Consider the following 18,127-nt stretch of genomic DNA (forward strand, 5'->3'; position numbering starts at 1 on the left):
ATTCCCCTCCCTCCCCCAAATACATCAACACCAAGTGAGAAAGGCTCGATTGGAAAGATAATTATTACAGAATTGAACTTGGACATAGCTAGTTTGCTACAAGTTCCAGCAGACAGAGAAACGAGAGCAGAATCAGAGGTTATCAAACTCAATATAAATTCCAGCTCATGCTTTCCCCAAAAGCCTCATTTAATTTATCCAGGACTAAAAAAGAAAAGAGAAATGAAAAAAATCACATAAAAGCATTTCACATAGTATGTGAAGTACTATCATTTCCACCTGAAATATTCATCATCATTTATATGTTTTTCCATGGTAAATTACAAAGTCTCCTGCACCCATCTTCCCAATATCTCATTCTAAGTGCTTGCTAGTTTAATCCCTTAGGAAGCAAAAGTAGCCCCAAGTGTCTCTGGATCAACAGAAACTAAACAACACAGCTTGACAAAGTATATTACATTGTCAATCAACTCAATAAAGATTTTCCACTCCAGAGATAGCTATCACCAGCTTATGAATTTTGCTAGGGCAGGTTTAGTGAAGAAAAACGAGGTCTTTATTACCAAATCAGTTAGGAGTTGTTCTACCGTACTGCCAGTAGGATGGGACTATAAACACCATATTCTTCACAGCCTCATCCACAAAGAATTCCACCTTCAAATTAAGGCTGCTTTTCAGTTGGACCAAACAAATGAAAATTCACTCATCAAACACAGTGATGACAGCATGGTCAGTCTTTGCAATACAAAACTGGCAACTAACAGCAGATTCCTGATCACATCTCCAAGGCTGAGTGTACAGAACTGGAGTGGTGGCCAGGACCTCGCTGACTGCCAAACCTCCAGCCATCATCCCTTCCTCTCACAGCGACAGGGGAGAAAATAACAACAGCAGAAACTAGCTTTTTAGCTGAAGCTAAAACCACGAAGGTCATTGATGAAACAGACTGTAGTGGTTTAGAAACTAGCACGCAGACTTAGCTTAAAACAAATCTTATTGATCAGCAATTACAATGAAAACTTAATTCTATTATTCTGCATTATTATTAGACAGTCAGAGACAGCCAACCTGACCTCAAGCATGCTGAAGCATCGGGGCCAGGCAGTGCACATCTTCCCAGGAGCTGATTTACCCATCGTTCTCAAGTGAATTGACCTGCACAGAGCCCCACGGTAGAACTGCTAGGCTGCAAAATAAAAAAATAGCTCTGGTTAAGAGTCAAACCCCACGACATAGACCATATGAAAGGAAGAATAAAACCTGCAGCATTTGGTTGACCTTCAATGCCCTGAGAAGATGACAAATTCCCCAAGATGAACAAGTTCCCAAAATACAAAGCAAAGGACTGACTTTTATGGATCAAATGTTAAACAGGCCTGCGAAATTGGAGTTGTTAGGTTGCACATGAAAGAAGGGGAAAAAACCACACCCCAACCCTCAAATGCAATTTTAGATCCCTCTTGGAAAATTTGCTTTAAAAAGAGAGAGGAATGGATACAATCTTCCCCTCACCTGGAGATTTTAATGAATTCAAGCCATTTCAAATCTGGCAAGAAAGCCCTACCACAGTCCCCGTCAAACAACATTTTCTTTCATTTTTGCTTCTCAGTACTACTTCAGAGCAGCCTAAATAACAGCAAAGAAGGAAATTCAAGTTGCAATTCAAACACTAAGCTCTGGAATGCCACATTGCCTTCAAACAACTGCATGAAACACTAACTTCATGCTTAAGGCTCTCCAATACATAGAAGCCATTTATTTGCATAGCCTTTGGCTGCTGAAGCTGGAACTTGCATTTCTGTGAGCAGATGGGCCTGATTCTCACCTTCCCCTGATACACATGAGCAGTGTGGGCCCTGACTTTCTGGGCAGCTCACACTTACTTGATTCAAACTCTTGACTTTGCTCTCTGGAACACTGCCCTTCCTGAATCCAGCCCAAGGTACGAAGCAGCCACACACCTTCTGAAGTTTCCGTTCTGGAGATCTGCCTCTCCCCATCAGGATGCCTGGCAAAAACAATTAGGATCCGATGCTGCCCGTGTCTGCTGCAAGGAGGAGCTCTCTGGCTTTTTTACTCCTGTCTTTAGAACATTCTCTTTCTAAGGTCATGACAGCTGGGTACAAATACAGAGCAACACCTTGAAGCCTTAACAAACAGAAGCAACAGCAAACAGAAGCTGCTGCATTTCCTGTGGCCATTTGAGGGTGAAATTGCAAGTGTGAAAATATTGCAGTTCTGTCATTCAGGAAGAAGCACACGTTCCAAAGGAAATCCATTCAAAGCAGATTATACAGCATAGATTTGTTATCCATTTGAAGTTCTTACTGGAAGCCAAAGAAAGATTTCTTTGGTAGCCTCACAGGTTTATCTTCACCATTTATAATGGAACAGTTACTCTGCTTTAAATTGAAGTGGTTTTTTTCCCCCAACAGTCTCATCTACCTCCTCACCAAGCTGATACAGAATAGAGGAGCACAGATCGTGTGAGGAACAGATTTGGAATTACATAAATGGACTTACCATGTGGCTAGAACTGATATTTCCAGCTCTGTGGGCTAAGAGCATCCATCCAATGTCCTGCCAGTCCAGCACTTCCTTATGGTATTTGCAGCCACTGCTTCCACAGAAGTTAGAACAATGCACTTCTCCTTGGATGTCATCTGGCTGCTGCAAGTGCAACAATGGAGCCACCAAGTTCCAGTTGCAAGGTCAGGATTACAAATTTAAAACCTTACTGTTACAAAAGCTAAAGGCTCTCCAATCCTGCTGGAAACAAGAGCTTTTAAGAAACCTAACTCTTCCAACTTCAGCTTGCTTCCAACTTGACGGTATTAGCTTTTTTAGATAATAAAGGATTGTCTGTAGATTACTGTGGATTAAAATTATAACTGAAGACCTTAGTCTCAAGTTTGATGGTATGAGGAAGGTGATGGTCCTTCTTATCCATCCCTGTAATCACCATCATGCACCGTCTCGACTATCTCCAAGAGGTTTTGGTTTTTTTTCAACGTGGATAAACTATTTTATGAAGTTTGGAACAGGGAGAATGGCTGCCTTCCATACAAATCAAACAGGTTCCATTTTCAAGTGATTACAATTGTATCAAAGTCTTCAGACCCAAATAGGTGTAGCCTCTGTGAAATACAGAAGCCCTTATGAAAGGCTCACTCAGAAGGCGTGAATAGAATAAATAAGAAATTCCTAATGAAAAAATGAAGAAGGAAAAAGCCTTCATTCCCTAACACTGCAGAATTCCAGCCAAGTAAAATCTCACTCACTTTACAATGAAAGGAAAATATTTGAGTGGTGGTGGCAGGGACAAGGCAAGGATATACGGTGCCAGGGAGGATTCTGCACTTAGAGATGCTGAGTATCCAGCCAAGAGACAGAAATTCAATTGCCAAGGCATTTGAATGAAGTGAATTAAGTCACATCATCTTTTCTATTTCAGTGATTCCATCTGACAAGAAAGCAAAGGCGGGCAGCAGAAAGCAGGTGAGCTGCTGCACTCAGGGGTAGGGATCAAATGAACTATGCTGGTTCCATATGCAGTATGGGAAAAGCAGGCAGAAGAGAGGAAGAGCTCTAAAATTAAGATGGAATTTTAACCTCTTCCTTCTCTGTTGACCCTGACTGTAGGCTTGTCTAACAGCTTTTCAGACAATTGTGTTTGATTTTGCTCCACAACCCTTACCTAGATCCATATTCATTAGCTGACTCTCGGCTGCCATCCAAATTGAGGGAAGTAACACCTTTTAGCACTGCTTAGAAACAGAAGAGATCAAAGTAAACTCTGCAGCTCCAATGAGCTAAGGAATTCTGTCCTATCCACCTTCATGAAGTCGCAAAGACCAAAATCTCTTGAGAGCATGCCATTTCCTTTCAGCCTTGTGCACTGAGCCTTCAGCTCATCATGGAAGCAAAAGGTGCTGCACTAAATTACAAGAAAAATGACTGCATTCTGTTTAGTTGCAATCCTGGCAGTCATAACAAATCTTGTGTGCATCAGCTGGCCTCCAGAAAAATCATATGCAACAGCAACACCATCTTCAGAGGCTCTCCCAGGACCTTACCTAATAATTGCTCCGTGGCTGGAGAAGACTTGTCCCCACCCTTCACACCTACAGCAACAAACCTACAAATCTTCCCAATATTTCTTCAATTCCACATCCCTCCGGAACATTCCCGCTTAAAACCGCGGAGCTGCCCACGGGACAAAGGTTACAAGCTTCTGCTCTCCCTCCACACAAGCCCCTTACACATCTTGCACTGCTGCCCTGAAACTGCAGAATTTGTCAGCACCGCCATTAGACTCAGAATTGGGGAAACAATTCCTTCTGCTGGGTTAAGTTGGAAGCAGTTCAAGGTACAGCAGTTATTGATTATTCACCCTCATGGAATGCCCCTGCCCTTCAGAGCTCAAGCACTACTATGCAGAGCATCTCATGGAGCCAAACAGAAAGGACTGCTGTCCCAAAAGAAGAGTCGGTGAGGAACTGCCAGTGTCCTTCATGCCTTGAGAAAATTAAGGAGCAGTCACTGTTGGGCTAAAGGGTACCAATTCAGTTCAGATGACAAATTTCCCAGGGTGATCCCCCTCCTCTTTATCTTCTAACACAACTACAAACAAACCAAATGATACATTTCACAAGGAATAAGGGATGTTTAAAAGCAAATCTCTAAACTAAGCCTGGCATGCTCACCCAGGCACTTTCACTACCTAGTTCACGGTAAGAGATTTCTAAACTCTACCCAATTAAGTTAAGAAATGAAACAGAGAGCAACAGAACCATATTTTAATTCATTTCAAGGTATGGAATAACACAGAATCTTTTCCATGAAACTAGGGCATTTTTCCTCCTTATCTAGTGCCCGAGTAAGATTAGAAATTGGGAAAAAAACCCAAACTGAAACTGCAAATGCATTTTGGCCCCGGCTAGAAACAAAAGGTAATTATTTGAAAACTAGAAAAAACTCCAAGAGGAAACATAAAACATTATGGAATATGTATTATTTTTATCACCCAGAATTCCCCGTCTAAAGGCACGGAGAAAACCATCATTCAGAAATGGGAAAACAGAGAGACTGTAAAAGTGAAATGGAGTTCTGACAAATGATGCTGTGTAGAATATGGGTTCCCAAACCAACAGAAAAAAGGCACCCCGACAGCAGCAGCCTCAAATATTGTATATTGCAGCTGAAGCACGGGGGTTTCTGTAGATTCACCTTGTAAACTGGCACACTTACTTGCCAAGGCTGCTAAACTTCTTTCATCTTAAACCACAAAACCTCCCAGTCCTTCCACAGCAATCACTCCATCAAATCAAGACAGACCAAAACACGTTCTTTGCGCTGTTCACAATAAGATGAAGTTATGTGCCCAAGAGATACCATTTGAAGTCAGAAGTAACAAGCCAGAAAGTGTATAAAACTGGGATTTGAAGAAGTGACAAAAAGACAGCAAACTGAAGCCCATGGTTAATACAAAACCCCATGATTAAAAGAACACAAATGCAGGTGGATATGATAAGCTTGCATTGTCAAAGCAAAAATAACTTCTATACAAAAATCACATTTCCAAGAATTGAATACCACTTGTGGTGGCCACTCCTGATCTCTACCTAATATGTCAGGAGTTCAATTGGCACTAATCTGTTCTTCTAGATCCAAGCAGGGAAGAAGTCAAGGTCCCAGTGAGATGCAATTCTGTAGCTTCATTAGAAACCTTTCATCTTTCCATAGTTTAAATCAAAGCGAGAAAAGAACCTGTTTGGACACCAACTATCCTTAGTAGCAACGTTTTGCAGCATGCAATTTGAAAAGGTTAACCTGCCAGGCAATAATACAGAAAAGAAAAATGAAAAGGAGGGCAAGGAGAATCATCTGCTGCTGAAACTGCTCTTCTACAAAAACCAAGTGATATGAAGATTCAGCCCGTGAAGAACACATTCCTCAACCAGGAGAGAAAAACACAATTCTTAAAAATCTCTTCACTACATTAGAGATAGAAAATTGACTACAAATCAGGTGTTCACTACTTGTTGCTTGTTCACTACTCAGACATCATAATTACTACCACAATATTAGAAGAACAATCCAAGAAACATATTCCAGGGATGCATTTTAATTCATTTGCTGGTGCCAGCCATGCTGTGCTTTGCTTCTGTCCATCCATCCTGCTGCAAAAAGCTTCAATTGTGTTTTCACCATCACGTCAAATCAGCTCTTTGACTCACAGCTCACCACAGACCTTGAAACAGGAGGCAAAGATCTACACCAGCTGGCCCTTCAGAACTTCTCACCCAGCTATGACCTTTCTGTGGTCAGCTTCACAAAATGGGGGGGAAGCCATTCCAAAGAACACCACCAAGGAAATCACACAGCACTCGGGACTTTTTCCAGGCATCAAATTTTTAATGGATGATGTGAAGTAACACCGAAGCAATTCCTGTCCACAGAAGAAAAGATTTCAAATGGTTTTGCCTCAAGGACAATCACTGGAGGTTCAAAATTTCTGGTGCTGAAAGTTACATGAGGTCCTCAACACTGAGCAATCAATATCCCCACAGTCTAAACTGTGAAATTGCTAGCTCGGCAAGGAGAACATTTTCAGGATTTGCAACTCATCTCAAAACCTCAGTAGAACTCAACCAGCAGAATTTCCCTGAGATGGCACTGTGTTCTGGAACCCCTCAAATACTCACTAAAACAGACTTGACTTTCACTAGGAGAGCTGTTCATGAAACTCTGGGGTAAAACCTATGGGAAGTGGCCATGTGCACACATATTCCTTCTTCCCACAGCAGGCACAATCAAATCCTCCTTTGAATGGCCTCAAAGTTGAGCAGCACTCATTGGCACAGCCTCTTCTCCCACAGACAGGCCAGCGAGCAACACGGCAGCGCCAGCCAGGTGGGCAAGGACAAGAGAGAGCAGATGGCAACAAGGCTTGGAAGCTGTGCCAAGGGAGGTTGACGCTGGCCATTGGGAAGAACTTGTGCCCAGCGTGGGCCATGAGATACTGCAATGGCCTGACAGGGGGCTGCTGGAGTCATCATTGCGGCACGGGTGCAAGGCAAGCCAGGCCGCAGCGCTCGGGCCCCGCTCTGCTGGCCATGCTTGCCGCCATGGCTCACAGCTTGGACTCAACATTCTCTCAGGGCTCTCTGCAGCCAGGGCGTTCTGTGCTTCTGTGACATCACAGCCTCTGGGGACGGCACGGTGGCTGGCAACTGTCCCCAGCTGTTGCTGCGCCCCAGAGCCCAGGCAGACCTGCTTGCAGAGAGACGCCCAGAGCCTCTGTGCTGCAGGCAGAGCACCATGGCTGCTCACGGCTCCTCCGCGCTGCTGCAGCTTTACGTGCTGCTGCTCTTGGCCCATCCCCTCGACCCTTCCAGCAAACCCGAGCGGAGCACGGATGCCACTCCTCCGGTTCCGGAGGAGTTTGACCTGGAGGAGACGGACCCTGCGCTCATCTGGTGGGCGTCCAGGACACTCCTCCTCATTGACGTGCTCCTCATAGGAATGGCCATGGGATGGGCCCTTGGGAGAAGATTTCAGAGACGCTGGGGAGAGGTGAGGCAGGGGGTGGGGGGTCAGGCAGGCGGGATGGGGCAGACCTCGAGGGCCTCTCGGGCACCCTTTGGCCAATGCCCTGCGGCAGAAGGGGCCTGAGCTCCTGGCTGGGGAATGCGGCCCAGGGGCTGAGCCCCATGGACAGCACCAAGCAGAGGCGGCCGAGCTCTGCCTGCTGCAGCCTCTTCCCCGGGGCAGCCCAGCCCAACTGAGCCCGAGTCTCTGTCTCCGAGGCCAAAGGCAGCCCCACAGGTGCCGGCCCCGCTCTGCCCCTCTGCCTCTTCCATGGGGATCCCTGTGCTTTGCCTTGCAGCGGAATCTCCAGAGCCCTTCGGGCCGTGCGGGGCCCCGCCGCCATCGAAGACTCGGCTGTCCCACGAAGTTGATGCAGCTGCTCAGGCAAAACCGTGACCTGATGCGGCTGCACCTTCGCTACAGCTCTCAGCCGAGGAGGCCAACCACCAAGACGGCGGCAAAAGAGGGCATTGACAGGAGACTCCGCACCTCCCCACAGCTCTGACCTCCAGCGCGGCACTCCGGCTGCAGAACCTTACGGGGAATGTGTGACCAGTGCCCAGCCCAGGCACTGCGATGTTCCCCACCTTAGAAGTTAGGCACACCCCTGTTGTTGTAGGATTCCCCACCACGTTTCCCCCAAGAAGTTGACCTTTCCCTTGGTGTTCAGTTCTAAACAGTTGAAGTATTGAAGTTGTTTAGGCTGAAGATTCTTACCCCATAGTCTTCTAGTAACGTTGGATTGTAGATTTTAGAAGTAGTCAAGTGAATAAAGTTCACGTTTTCTACACGTTGCTGTGTCATTTTCTTGATGTTGCACCTGAGACCTGGGGACTCCTTGAGAGATGGCTTTGCATGGCAGCTCCAGACTGCCTGCAATGGAGAGCCCGAGTGCCCCAGCAGGCTTTGCAAGAGTACGGAGGGCAGCGGGAAAGAAGAAGGTGGCCAATATTCACCTGCCTCCACCTTCCAAGGAAGCTTGGAGTCAAACCCTGTCTGCACTTTAGGGGGGACCCTAAAGGCCCCGGCAGGCATCACGATGGCCCCAGGACGGGGGGCTTGCAGCACTCTGGGGCACCATGAAAGGAGCAGGATCATCCCTGGAAAGCTGTCTGGAGAGAAATCCAGGGACGTCTCCCCTGGGATCCAGGCAAGGCCTGAATTCAGGCCCTTGAAGAATTTTTCCCTGAAAATTAGCATGCACTAACCCACTAATGGTAAGTGCACACTCAAACTGTGCACTGGACTCAGGAAACTATCCTTCTCTAAGTACATGCCAGTTCCAAACTATCACAGAGCTGGGTCTGAAAGAATAATATTAAAATATGTGCTATGGTATTGACCAAATCAGTTACTTTTTCCTGTTGAAAGCCAAGGCTGTATTTCAATTTAAAGGGGAGAAGAAAAATGATAGAAGAAAAATTGATTTTTACTGTCTTAGATTTCTTTGCCTGTGGGAATATTGGCTTCAAATTTGAAAGCCTGCATCTTCACATACAAGTCATAACCTTCTATTTCATGCCCCAACCTTGGCAGTAAGCCTCACTCATCATTTACCACTTTTGGCTGCTTCAATATAAAACACTTTATATTGGGCTTACTGAAAAACAGAAGCGTTTATAGGCTGGGAATCTCCATTTTTAGGAATGTATCGAGAAACTCTTGCTTTAACTGGTCTCACTGCATTTCCGTATCTACAGTCTTTAATTAAAGAACCTCAAAAGCGTTTGTGTCGGGAGGCACCTTAAAGACCATCTCGTTCCAACACTCCTGGCATAGTCCTAGTTTTTTAATGCCAAATATTCTTTCAGCGATAACTTAAGTGCTTTGTTGGTGCTGTGAAGAGAAATACACAAATAAGTAGTTGCTTAAGTGCCACCATACACATTAAGCTGTGGCACAGTCTCGTGCAGAGACACAGAAGAAATTTTGCTAACAATTACACCTTCAAGTTTATGATTTAAACCACCACGAAGCAGATATTAATATCTGCTGTGGGTGTTCTTCCAACTGAATTGCAAAGGTGATATCAATCAAGATATAACTTTTCACGGGATTAAGACTTTGCATAAATATTAATCCTTTTACTCTGTCTAGAGCTATGAGGAACTTCATAACATAGGCCACTTCCTATTTTACATTGTAAGAGCATGAACCGCTTATAGTGCGTTTTTATAATGAAATGTGCACTGCTAATGTGATTTTTTTCTTTTGCACAACACTTGAAAAATATTAGCTTCAGTTTCTGAGCTAATTATTAAAATCTGCTTTCAGTGAGAGAAAATGCTCAAAAGCACCTTCTGTTTTCATAGAAATAACTGTATTTTAAATAGGAACTATTCTTCTATTTTTTTGTCGAAAACTGAATGGTCGTGCTGCACAATAATTTACATTATGTGGTATGCATGAATTATTTTTTTACCAATTCATTAGATCTCTATGCACTTTTCTGAAGCAAATGCCATTCATAAGCAATGAATGTTTGAATCAAGTAATTGCTCAGAAAACCTCCAGTATTATCCTGAACTAGGGAAGAGGAGTCGTCTTTTTAGTACTGGCATGTCAGCAAAACAGCTCATCGCCCATTTACTGCCTCATTCCGTTGTGTTTCACAACCATGCTCAATCTGTATAAAATGAAGAAAAGCAATCTCACTATGGGGGCCTTGACTACAAAAAGAAACCCACATCTTCTCTTCAGTGTCTGCAGCTCCTAATGTGGAATTTCCTGTACAGCACACGCTCTGCGGTGCGCGATTTGAGAAAGGTGGACCAGTCCAAAAATAAACACAGCTACAGAATACATTTGATTGCTGTTCAGAAAAATAAATGACAATTAGCTGATTATAAAAATCATTCATCTTAAAAAAAAGGTCTCTCACTGTGCTTAAGCCCCATAAATATCTAAAATTTGTCTGGATGCAAACTTCACCATCCGTACCTCTTGTGTTCCACAATAACCAGTTCCTGCTTCAGAGTAACTGAAGAAATGGCAATCATGATTTTAGATAAATACACTGATTGTCATGGGGCTGTAAATCTGTGGGGAGACAAAGTTCTCTTGCTGCAGAGAACAGCAAATACCACCTGTGTTTCCAATTACACTTGTCTGCTTGGGCAAGGTGGGATTTTTCTCACCCTTCAAAGCTACTCCTTTAGGAGAAACAATGAAAGAAGTTATGACTGGCACACTAATCCTACCAAGCAGGTTTACACCAAATTTAAGGACTAACACCTAAAAAATATATATATATATTCCTTCATCTCATCATCAAATTGTTGTGGCAAGTTGATCTTGTCCAGATGTGAGGACCCCACACCCAGCCAGCCACTCTCTCTCCACAACACAACAGGCTGAAAAGATGAAAAAGCCCTTGAGTCAAGATAAAGACAGGGTGATTATTTTCCACTTATTATCACAGGCAAAACAGATCTAAGGATAAATTACTTTAATGTAACACCAGTTAAAAATAAAGATGGATGATGAGGAAAAAAACTAAAAGAAAAAAGTGAAAATAACTTCCCCAGCCACCATCCCTTCTTTCCAGAGCAAACACCAATCCTTCATTCCCTATTCCTTTTTCTCTTCCTCCCACAACCGAGTGGCACACAGGGCATGAGGAATGGGGGGATGTGTTTAATCAAAGAAGTGTCTTTCCTCTTGTCCCTTCCTCGTATTTCCCCTTTACTTCAGCATGGGTCTTCCTCATGGGCCGCAGCCCTTCGGGATAAACCAGGAATGGGTCCCTCCAAAGGCTAACCTGATATTTCATGTCTGACAGACAGGATTTCACCTGTGTTGAAGCTATGAGCTTGTCTCAAGCCATTTCATTCACTTTATCTCATCCTAGAAACGGTACACGAGCTTATTAAGTTCAAGTTTAGTTCCTCAAATCTGCAAGACCTTGACAACATTGGATTGGAAGCAGAAATAATGGACTAATTATTTTGGCACATACTTCCTGAAAGACACTTCTGCAAAGTAGCTCACCACCTTGAAAACCACCCAAAAACTCAGTAATCCAAACTGCCTTAAAATAAAGCTATGAAGCAGGCAAATTCTGGCAATTACTCTAAGTAGTCCATGTCAAGACAGGGCTTGTGATAATAACTTGAGATGAATTAGAGACAGAAAAAACGTGATGTGACAAAAATCACATTCCCGTCCATCTTAATATTTCTCCAAGCAAGCTCTTACCTGTCCATGTAATTAAATTACCAGTGATGTTACAAGCTCGGGAGCCAAGGACTTCATTTGCAGGTGTCAGTCACTTTCAAAGAGCCCTGTTCAAAGCTGAAAAAGACACAAATTGAACAATGACATGTTCCTTGGTAGTGCTGGCAATGACAGAAGCTCTTTTCCAGTCTTTTAGAGACAAAGAAACCCTACATTTTCTCCACTTAGAAATAATCAACAACTAGAGTGTAGGTTGAGTTTATCTCAATAGGTCACCTGATGCAATTCTATGGGTCTTGCTAAGGGGAGCCACCAAGTTTGCTGCTAACACACTGCACCTCACGGCTACAATACAGGCTTCTTACGAAAATAAATTATTTTTCTCAAGATGAAGTACATTACTCCTAGAACCATTTGAAATGTGCATTGTATCGGCTTTCACAATTTACTTTTTTTCAATGAAAGTCATTGAAAACCTTCTGGGATGTTTCTACACTGCATTTCTCACACTTTAACCATAGCAGTAAAAAATTTCCTTGAAAGAAACAAAGGTTGGCCAAAAGAGAAATTCTGAATGATGCAGTAACATGAAGGTATGAAGTTCATTTTAATGCAACTTCGCTTCTTCGCTTAAACACACCGAAAAGATATCATCCAAAGCATTTCCTTATGCAAAGAAAACACACAACAACTTCATTTTTCACACAATATAAGGCATAGCTAAAATTTCAGCAAACAGTCAGAATCAAAATGCATCTGCAATGTAAAATGGTAGAAGGACACCAATGAGAAGACTCAGATCTCCATTCTATAAAGGAGGGGGAAATTCATCTTTAAATTCTTTAGCTTATCAGATGCAGAGACACTGGCAGTCGACAGTTCAAAAGTCACCTCTGCTAGAATATTCACTCTTTTTTTGCACTTCAAAATCCTTATTAAGGAGCGAGACCTCATAACTTCAGTTACAGGAAAACAGCTCTTCTCTGTAGGGGAGAAGGCACTACATTCTCAGCTTTTCTTATCTCCAAAGAAACTTACACTCCCCACATAATTCTCCACCTCCGAGGAGACTGACAAGCACAGAAATCTACAGATGTAAGGATTTCAAGGCTCAGGAGGCCCAGCAAGTAGGATAACTTCTCCTGGTCAAGCATTCACAGTGCGTGGGTAATGTGCTCTGGTCCTGAGGCACCAGCTGGCTCTGAAGGAAAGAGCTCTACCACTCAACACTGGGACTTGCTCAGTAGAAGGAAGAAGTTAAAACTCATGTAAAATTACATTTACCACAGTAATAAAAGGTGGTTTATTAAACAGGGGCTACACCACAATACATTAACTTACCTACCCAAATAACTGGACAATACAAAATCAATTTCTCCTATTCTTCTTGCCTTCAGGGGTTTTTTAAGCAATTCTATTATAGAAGAATAAATATATAGCATATACTATATAATATAGACTTCTAAGAAAACATGGAATAGATTCCAGGACTTCTAGAGCTGGTCAACTGACAGGCTAAGAGGCCTGTCATGCTAAATAACGGCAAACAAAATTGTTCCCCATTTTTATCCCTGTCAGAACACACAACTCTCACAGCTACAAAGGTAGGATATTAAAAAGACACTGTAAATATACATGGATACTTCAGTGATAATTATGGCACCTCAAATGTTTAAAACTAATGATTCAGTAGCCATGCTACTGAATTTTTAGCAGTCTAATCTGCTATAAAACAATTCTACTTGGCAAAAACAAGCTTCTCTTTTCTTATCATTAGCAGGTAAGCATTGAAAAAGATACAGCTCTAAAGTTTACAGCACATAGAGAGATGTACACAACCATGATTACTTCTTACAAACCTCAGCCATGAGTGTAACAAGGAAGTTTAAAACTTGGCATTTTCCACAGCAGCCACCATGCAAAGAAAACAGGAGCTTGTGAAGAGACGCATCACACCATTTCTGCAATCTCCTGTGTTTCCCCTGAAGGATTACTGTCATGCCATGGAATGTGAAGCTCAGTGCCAGCTTCCTTCGTTATTCACTGATTCCTTGTTGCAATTTAAGATGGTACCAAAAAATCAGCTGAACATGTACCTTATGTTTTGGGGGTTCAGGATCTGTTGGTAACTTAATCCAAATCAAAACTTCCCTCACTCAATCCCCATTTCTCTTCTCTTAGCCCTGGCAGTATCAAGAGCCAGCATCAGGGCACAGGAAGTCCTTCAATCCTGAGAAAAACAAAGGAAAGGGAACAAATCCCTTCCTCATCCTAACTCAAGGCATTCAGCATTTAGTCAGAGCTCACCACCACAGATGTAGCTAAGAAACAATAATCCAGCCCCACTCTTCCTTTCCTCATATCTGTCTGTCTAAAAGGAAAAGACACAAACATTTCTTTCCTTCCAGTCAGCCAGAGGTGGTTATTGAATCGATGGCAGCAGACATCAGCCATCAAATAAAAAAGGTTTATGTTGTTACATTACTAAATATAACCAGGGTGACAAGTTAAAAGCCCTCTCTCTGTGCTTTTCTTCCACGTAGCAGGTCAACAAAATGGGAATAAATGGAAATGTCCCTTTATTTCATTCATCATAAAAGAAACTACCATGGTATTATTTAAGAATGCTGCTCAGCTACCATATCCACTGTTTCTGAAACTAATAACCTGCAAAAATATTGGAAATTGTTTAGGATACATCATATTCAGTAGTTGCATGAAAAAGCAAACAAAATCATCTCCCAGTTTTTTCACAGGTGGCAAAACCAGCTAGTTAGGCAACTAATCAAAAAAAACCATTTCGTTTCAACCAGAAACTTTGATACTTAAATAGCACAACCTTCCTTATATATCCAGTTTCTACACATCTAGGGCTGTTCCTTTTGCATTTAAGCAAGAAAAACCATGAAAAAACCTAAAAATTTTCATTTCAAAAACTAAACAAGCTCACCTTAAATGGGGAGAAGCTAGAAAACATAAAGGAAACAAATTGGTGGAGAAAACAATTAAATCAATTTTGCTCCACAACTGTAAACTACAAAGAAAAAGTACTCACTGTTTTCTTACAGAAATGGCTTCAAGTCACAGGGACTACAGCAAATATTTAGTAACTGCATCATCAGTGTGACTGCAATTGTACACACGGATGTCAACCCCTAAAATCTAAAACTATACACAAGCTCTGTAATTGAAGCTGCATAAATAACCAAAACCACACTGACTGTAGTCACCAACAGCAGAAATTTTATCTGCCATTTAAACTGAGATTAGAAAGAGGCGAGATGCACCCAACACACCAAACCAAGAGACAGTCCATCTGAACTAGATTTAAATTGCAAAGAAATTGAAATCTGTCTGGCATTCTTACACTTGATACAGCCTTGGCAAACTCATTTCCACCAGTCCCTGACAAATCAGTGTTGTTTAAACCCAGGCTTTTGCCTTTCAGACTGGCTTCAAGAACTCACCGCATCATCCAGACAACGTGAAGCAAATCCACGTTAAGAGGAAATCTGTGTTAAGACCCACAGTTTGGCTGAGCATAAAAATGACTTGCTTCAACACTGGAAGGAATATAAGCAAATAGAATATTTATAAAATGGTATTTTCTTGAGAGTGAGCATGATTGCTCTAGTGACCAAACTGATTTCTTGACAGCCTCCAAGTAACTTCAAACTAACACCCTTGATGATTTTTCTTAACCTTTCCCAATCACCTCAAGTACAGCACTTTATTATAGTGGAAGATGTAGACTTCCATGTTGCACAAAGAAAAAACACATCCATGAATTTTTATAAAAATGCAAATGGGTACATGCAGGAAACAAGTTCTAGAGAAAATTATTTGTCACCGAAAACCAATATTTTAAAATTGCACACATACTGCAAAGTTCATCAGTCTACTCTGAAAAGGAGGATAGTTTATGCAAGCAAAGACAAACACTAAACAGCACCAGGCTCCATTTGCCCAAATATTTCCTATCCTGCAATTTTACAGTCAAGCAAAACAATACCAGCAATTTAAGCTGCATTTGGCTCCTTCAGTTACCAAACATCTTCTGGATTCAGGAATGCAAGCATTATCGAGTAACAGACAACTACACAAGCTGCTAATGTAACACTAGAAAGCAGACAGCTGTACTTTTAGTGTCATGTAAGTTAAACTACACCTTTTATATTAGTGAATTAGAATTATGTCTAACAAAAGTTTCCAGATATCATCTTTTTTCCTATTTTCATATGATCATGATCCAAAATAAGTTTTAATATGGAGTACAGTTGTATTCAATCATTCTTATTTTGCTGGTGTTGAAGGGAACACCCAAAAGGATTTCTTATAGAGTGGATATACTCTTCATGCCAAGCATGGTGTCTGGTCACACAGAGCTCTTGGCAGGATAATTGTCTAATATGGTAAATTATTCATTTTTCTGTTTGATAGTTACTTCTAGAAAAGCTTTTAGGACTTTGTGCATTGGTGAAAGTCCTGGAGAATAAAATTCAGAAGTGCAAATGCACCAACATGGCTTTATCACAGCGAAGGACACCACTAAAAAAGGAAAAAAAAATTACTTGGCTTCTTTACAACTCTGTTAACAGAGAAACTAATTAGTACTAATTAGCTTCTATATAATAACAACTGCTTTACAGAATACATTCAAACAGACACTGTGCTGACCTTGATGGTATTTATCAGGGGTGTCCCTGTAACAGCAACTAAAAGCTATTAACAAGATGTCAGCTTTTCTCTGTATTATATGGACACACACTAAAAGGAGACCTTGACCTCTGACTTAATGCTATGAACTGGACACAAGGTACAAAACCATGGTTGAGGGAGACCGAGGAAAAGAAAAATAGAAGTGGACTTGATTTAAAGGAGAATTTCTCATATTAAGATTAAGAATCAAATCTTTGCTGAAGCAGGAAATGCTGAAGCCTCTTGCCTATCACTTTTCCAAGCACCTGGTAAAAGCCAAGCATTTGTTAAATCACAACTCTGAACTTGTGTAATGAGTAGCAAACCTCAACCCCATTATGTTGCTCTTTCTCTGTTGATGCAAACCTTTGAAGCTGCAAAGCAGAAAAGTATTCTTGCTGCTGTAATATAAACTACACCTGAGCATAGATGAACACCTAAGCATCCTAAGGAATATGATTCCTGGTTTGCCTGACTCATGGTCCCAAAGAAACTGAGAAGGACAACAAGCTCATTAAGACAGTGTGATGCCTGGCAGCTGGACCACACTGGGCAAATATTTCCAAATTTTTCAGCTCCTGACTTGCTATCACACTGGAGAAGTCGACACATCTCAAGGAGCAGAGGCATCGCACCACAGTCGCATAAGCTTGCTAACCTTGCTGCTGCTTTACACAGCTACCAACAGCAACTCAGACAGACTGCACTGCATTTGGGCACTGAGATGGACTATGAAAACACAGCTGACCTCATTTCTTTCCCTTCCTCCCTGATGCCTCTCCCAAAAGTAGGTCACCAGTGCCTAGACAGCAACTGCACACCAGGTCATAGGAGAAAATACAGCCTTGGATAGGAGGCAGGTTTGTGTGCAACAGAAGAGAATAATGCTAAGTGAATGATTCCCAAAATGGGATTAGCAGACGACTTTTAATGATCAGCATAGAAATGATTTGTTGCACACTACCAAGTCTCTCTCATTCTTAGGCAGCTCTTGTCATTTTACTCATGTTTGTGCTCATGTGAGCACTCAGATTTTGACATGTTATGACTTGATGCTCGGCTAAAGCAGCTTAGCTCATGACATGGTCAGTATACAAATCCTCCTCTTCCACACACAGAAAATGAGGTGCCAAAGACAAGGATTTGTGATGTGCACTCAAGGACATACCTCAGTCCCGCAAGAGGGAAAGCTGAAGAGTGAGGAACAACCGGATGCCTGTACCTCTAGGGAAATCTGCAATCCCAGTGATTCAGAAGATCACTGCCACCTGGACTAAGCCATACTTGTTTTCTTGTACCCAAACACTGACTCGTTTTCTCTTCAGCACACAAGAGATTTATTCCCATTTCCCAAAGTTCTTAGAGCACTTTGCTAGAGACCATGAACACCTGGCTTCATCTCCCTCTGTGCCTTCCCCAGCTGGGACTTGTAGTCCTGGGAGAGAGAGCCAGCTGCCAGTTCCTGTTCAGCAAGATGGGGACTCCTGTGGTCAAAGATTTCAGCCTTGTACAGTCTCTGTTTGCTTCGCATCTATTCTCTGTGACCATTAGTGATCTGCGGCTCACAGCCAAAGGAGGCAAAAAAATCGAATCTGAAAGTGAGGAGAAGGAGCAAGCAAAGCATTAGGCAGCTGTATGCACTTAGAGCCACCAGAAGGGG

The 18,127-nt window shown here is 42.3% G+C and overlaps 1 long non-coding RNA gene across 1 annotated transcript; it reads right to left on the reverse strand.

The window, feature by feature from the left end:
* Window positions 1–353: 353 nt before the first annotated feature.
* On the reverse strand, window positions 354–17,778 carry LOC148184228 (uncharacterized). The gene is made up of 5 exons (XR_015772737.1): window positions 17,636–17,778; window positions 11,791–11,886; window positions 2,524–2,670; window positions 1,884–2,008; window positions 354–1,186 (listed from the first exon to the last, which is right to left on the reverse strand). It is a non-coding gene; the product is annotated as an uncharacterized LOC148184228 (long non-coding RNA).
* Window positions 17,779–18,127: the final 349 nt, after the last annotated feature.

Source organism: Pseudopodoces humilis, chromosome 6 (assembly GCF_049639895.1).
Source record: "Pseudopodoces humilis isolate 2021_Gansu_Grassland_sample_001 chromosome 6, ASM4963989v1, whole genome shotgun sequence".
Classification (NCBI taxonomy): Eukaryota; Metazoa; Chordata; class Aves; order Passeriformes; family Paridae; genus Pseudopodoces; species Pseudopodoces humilis.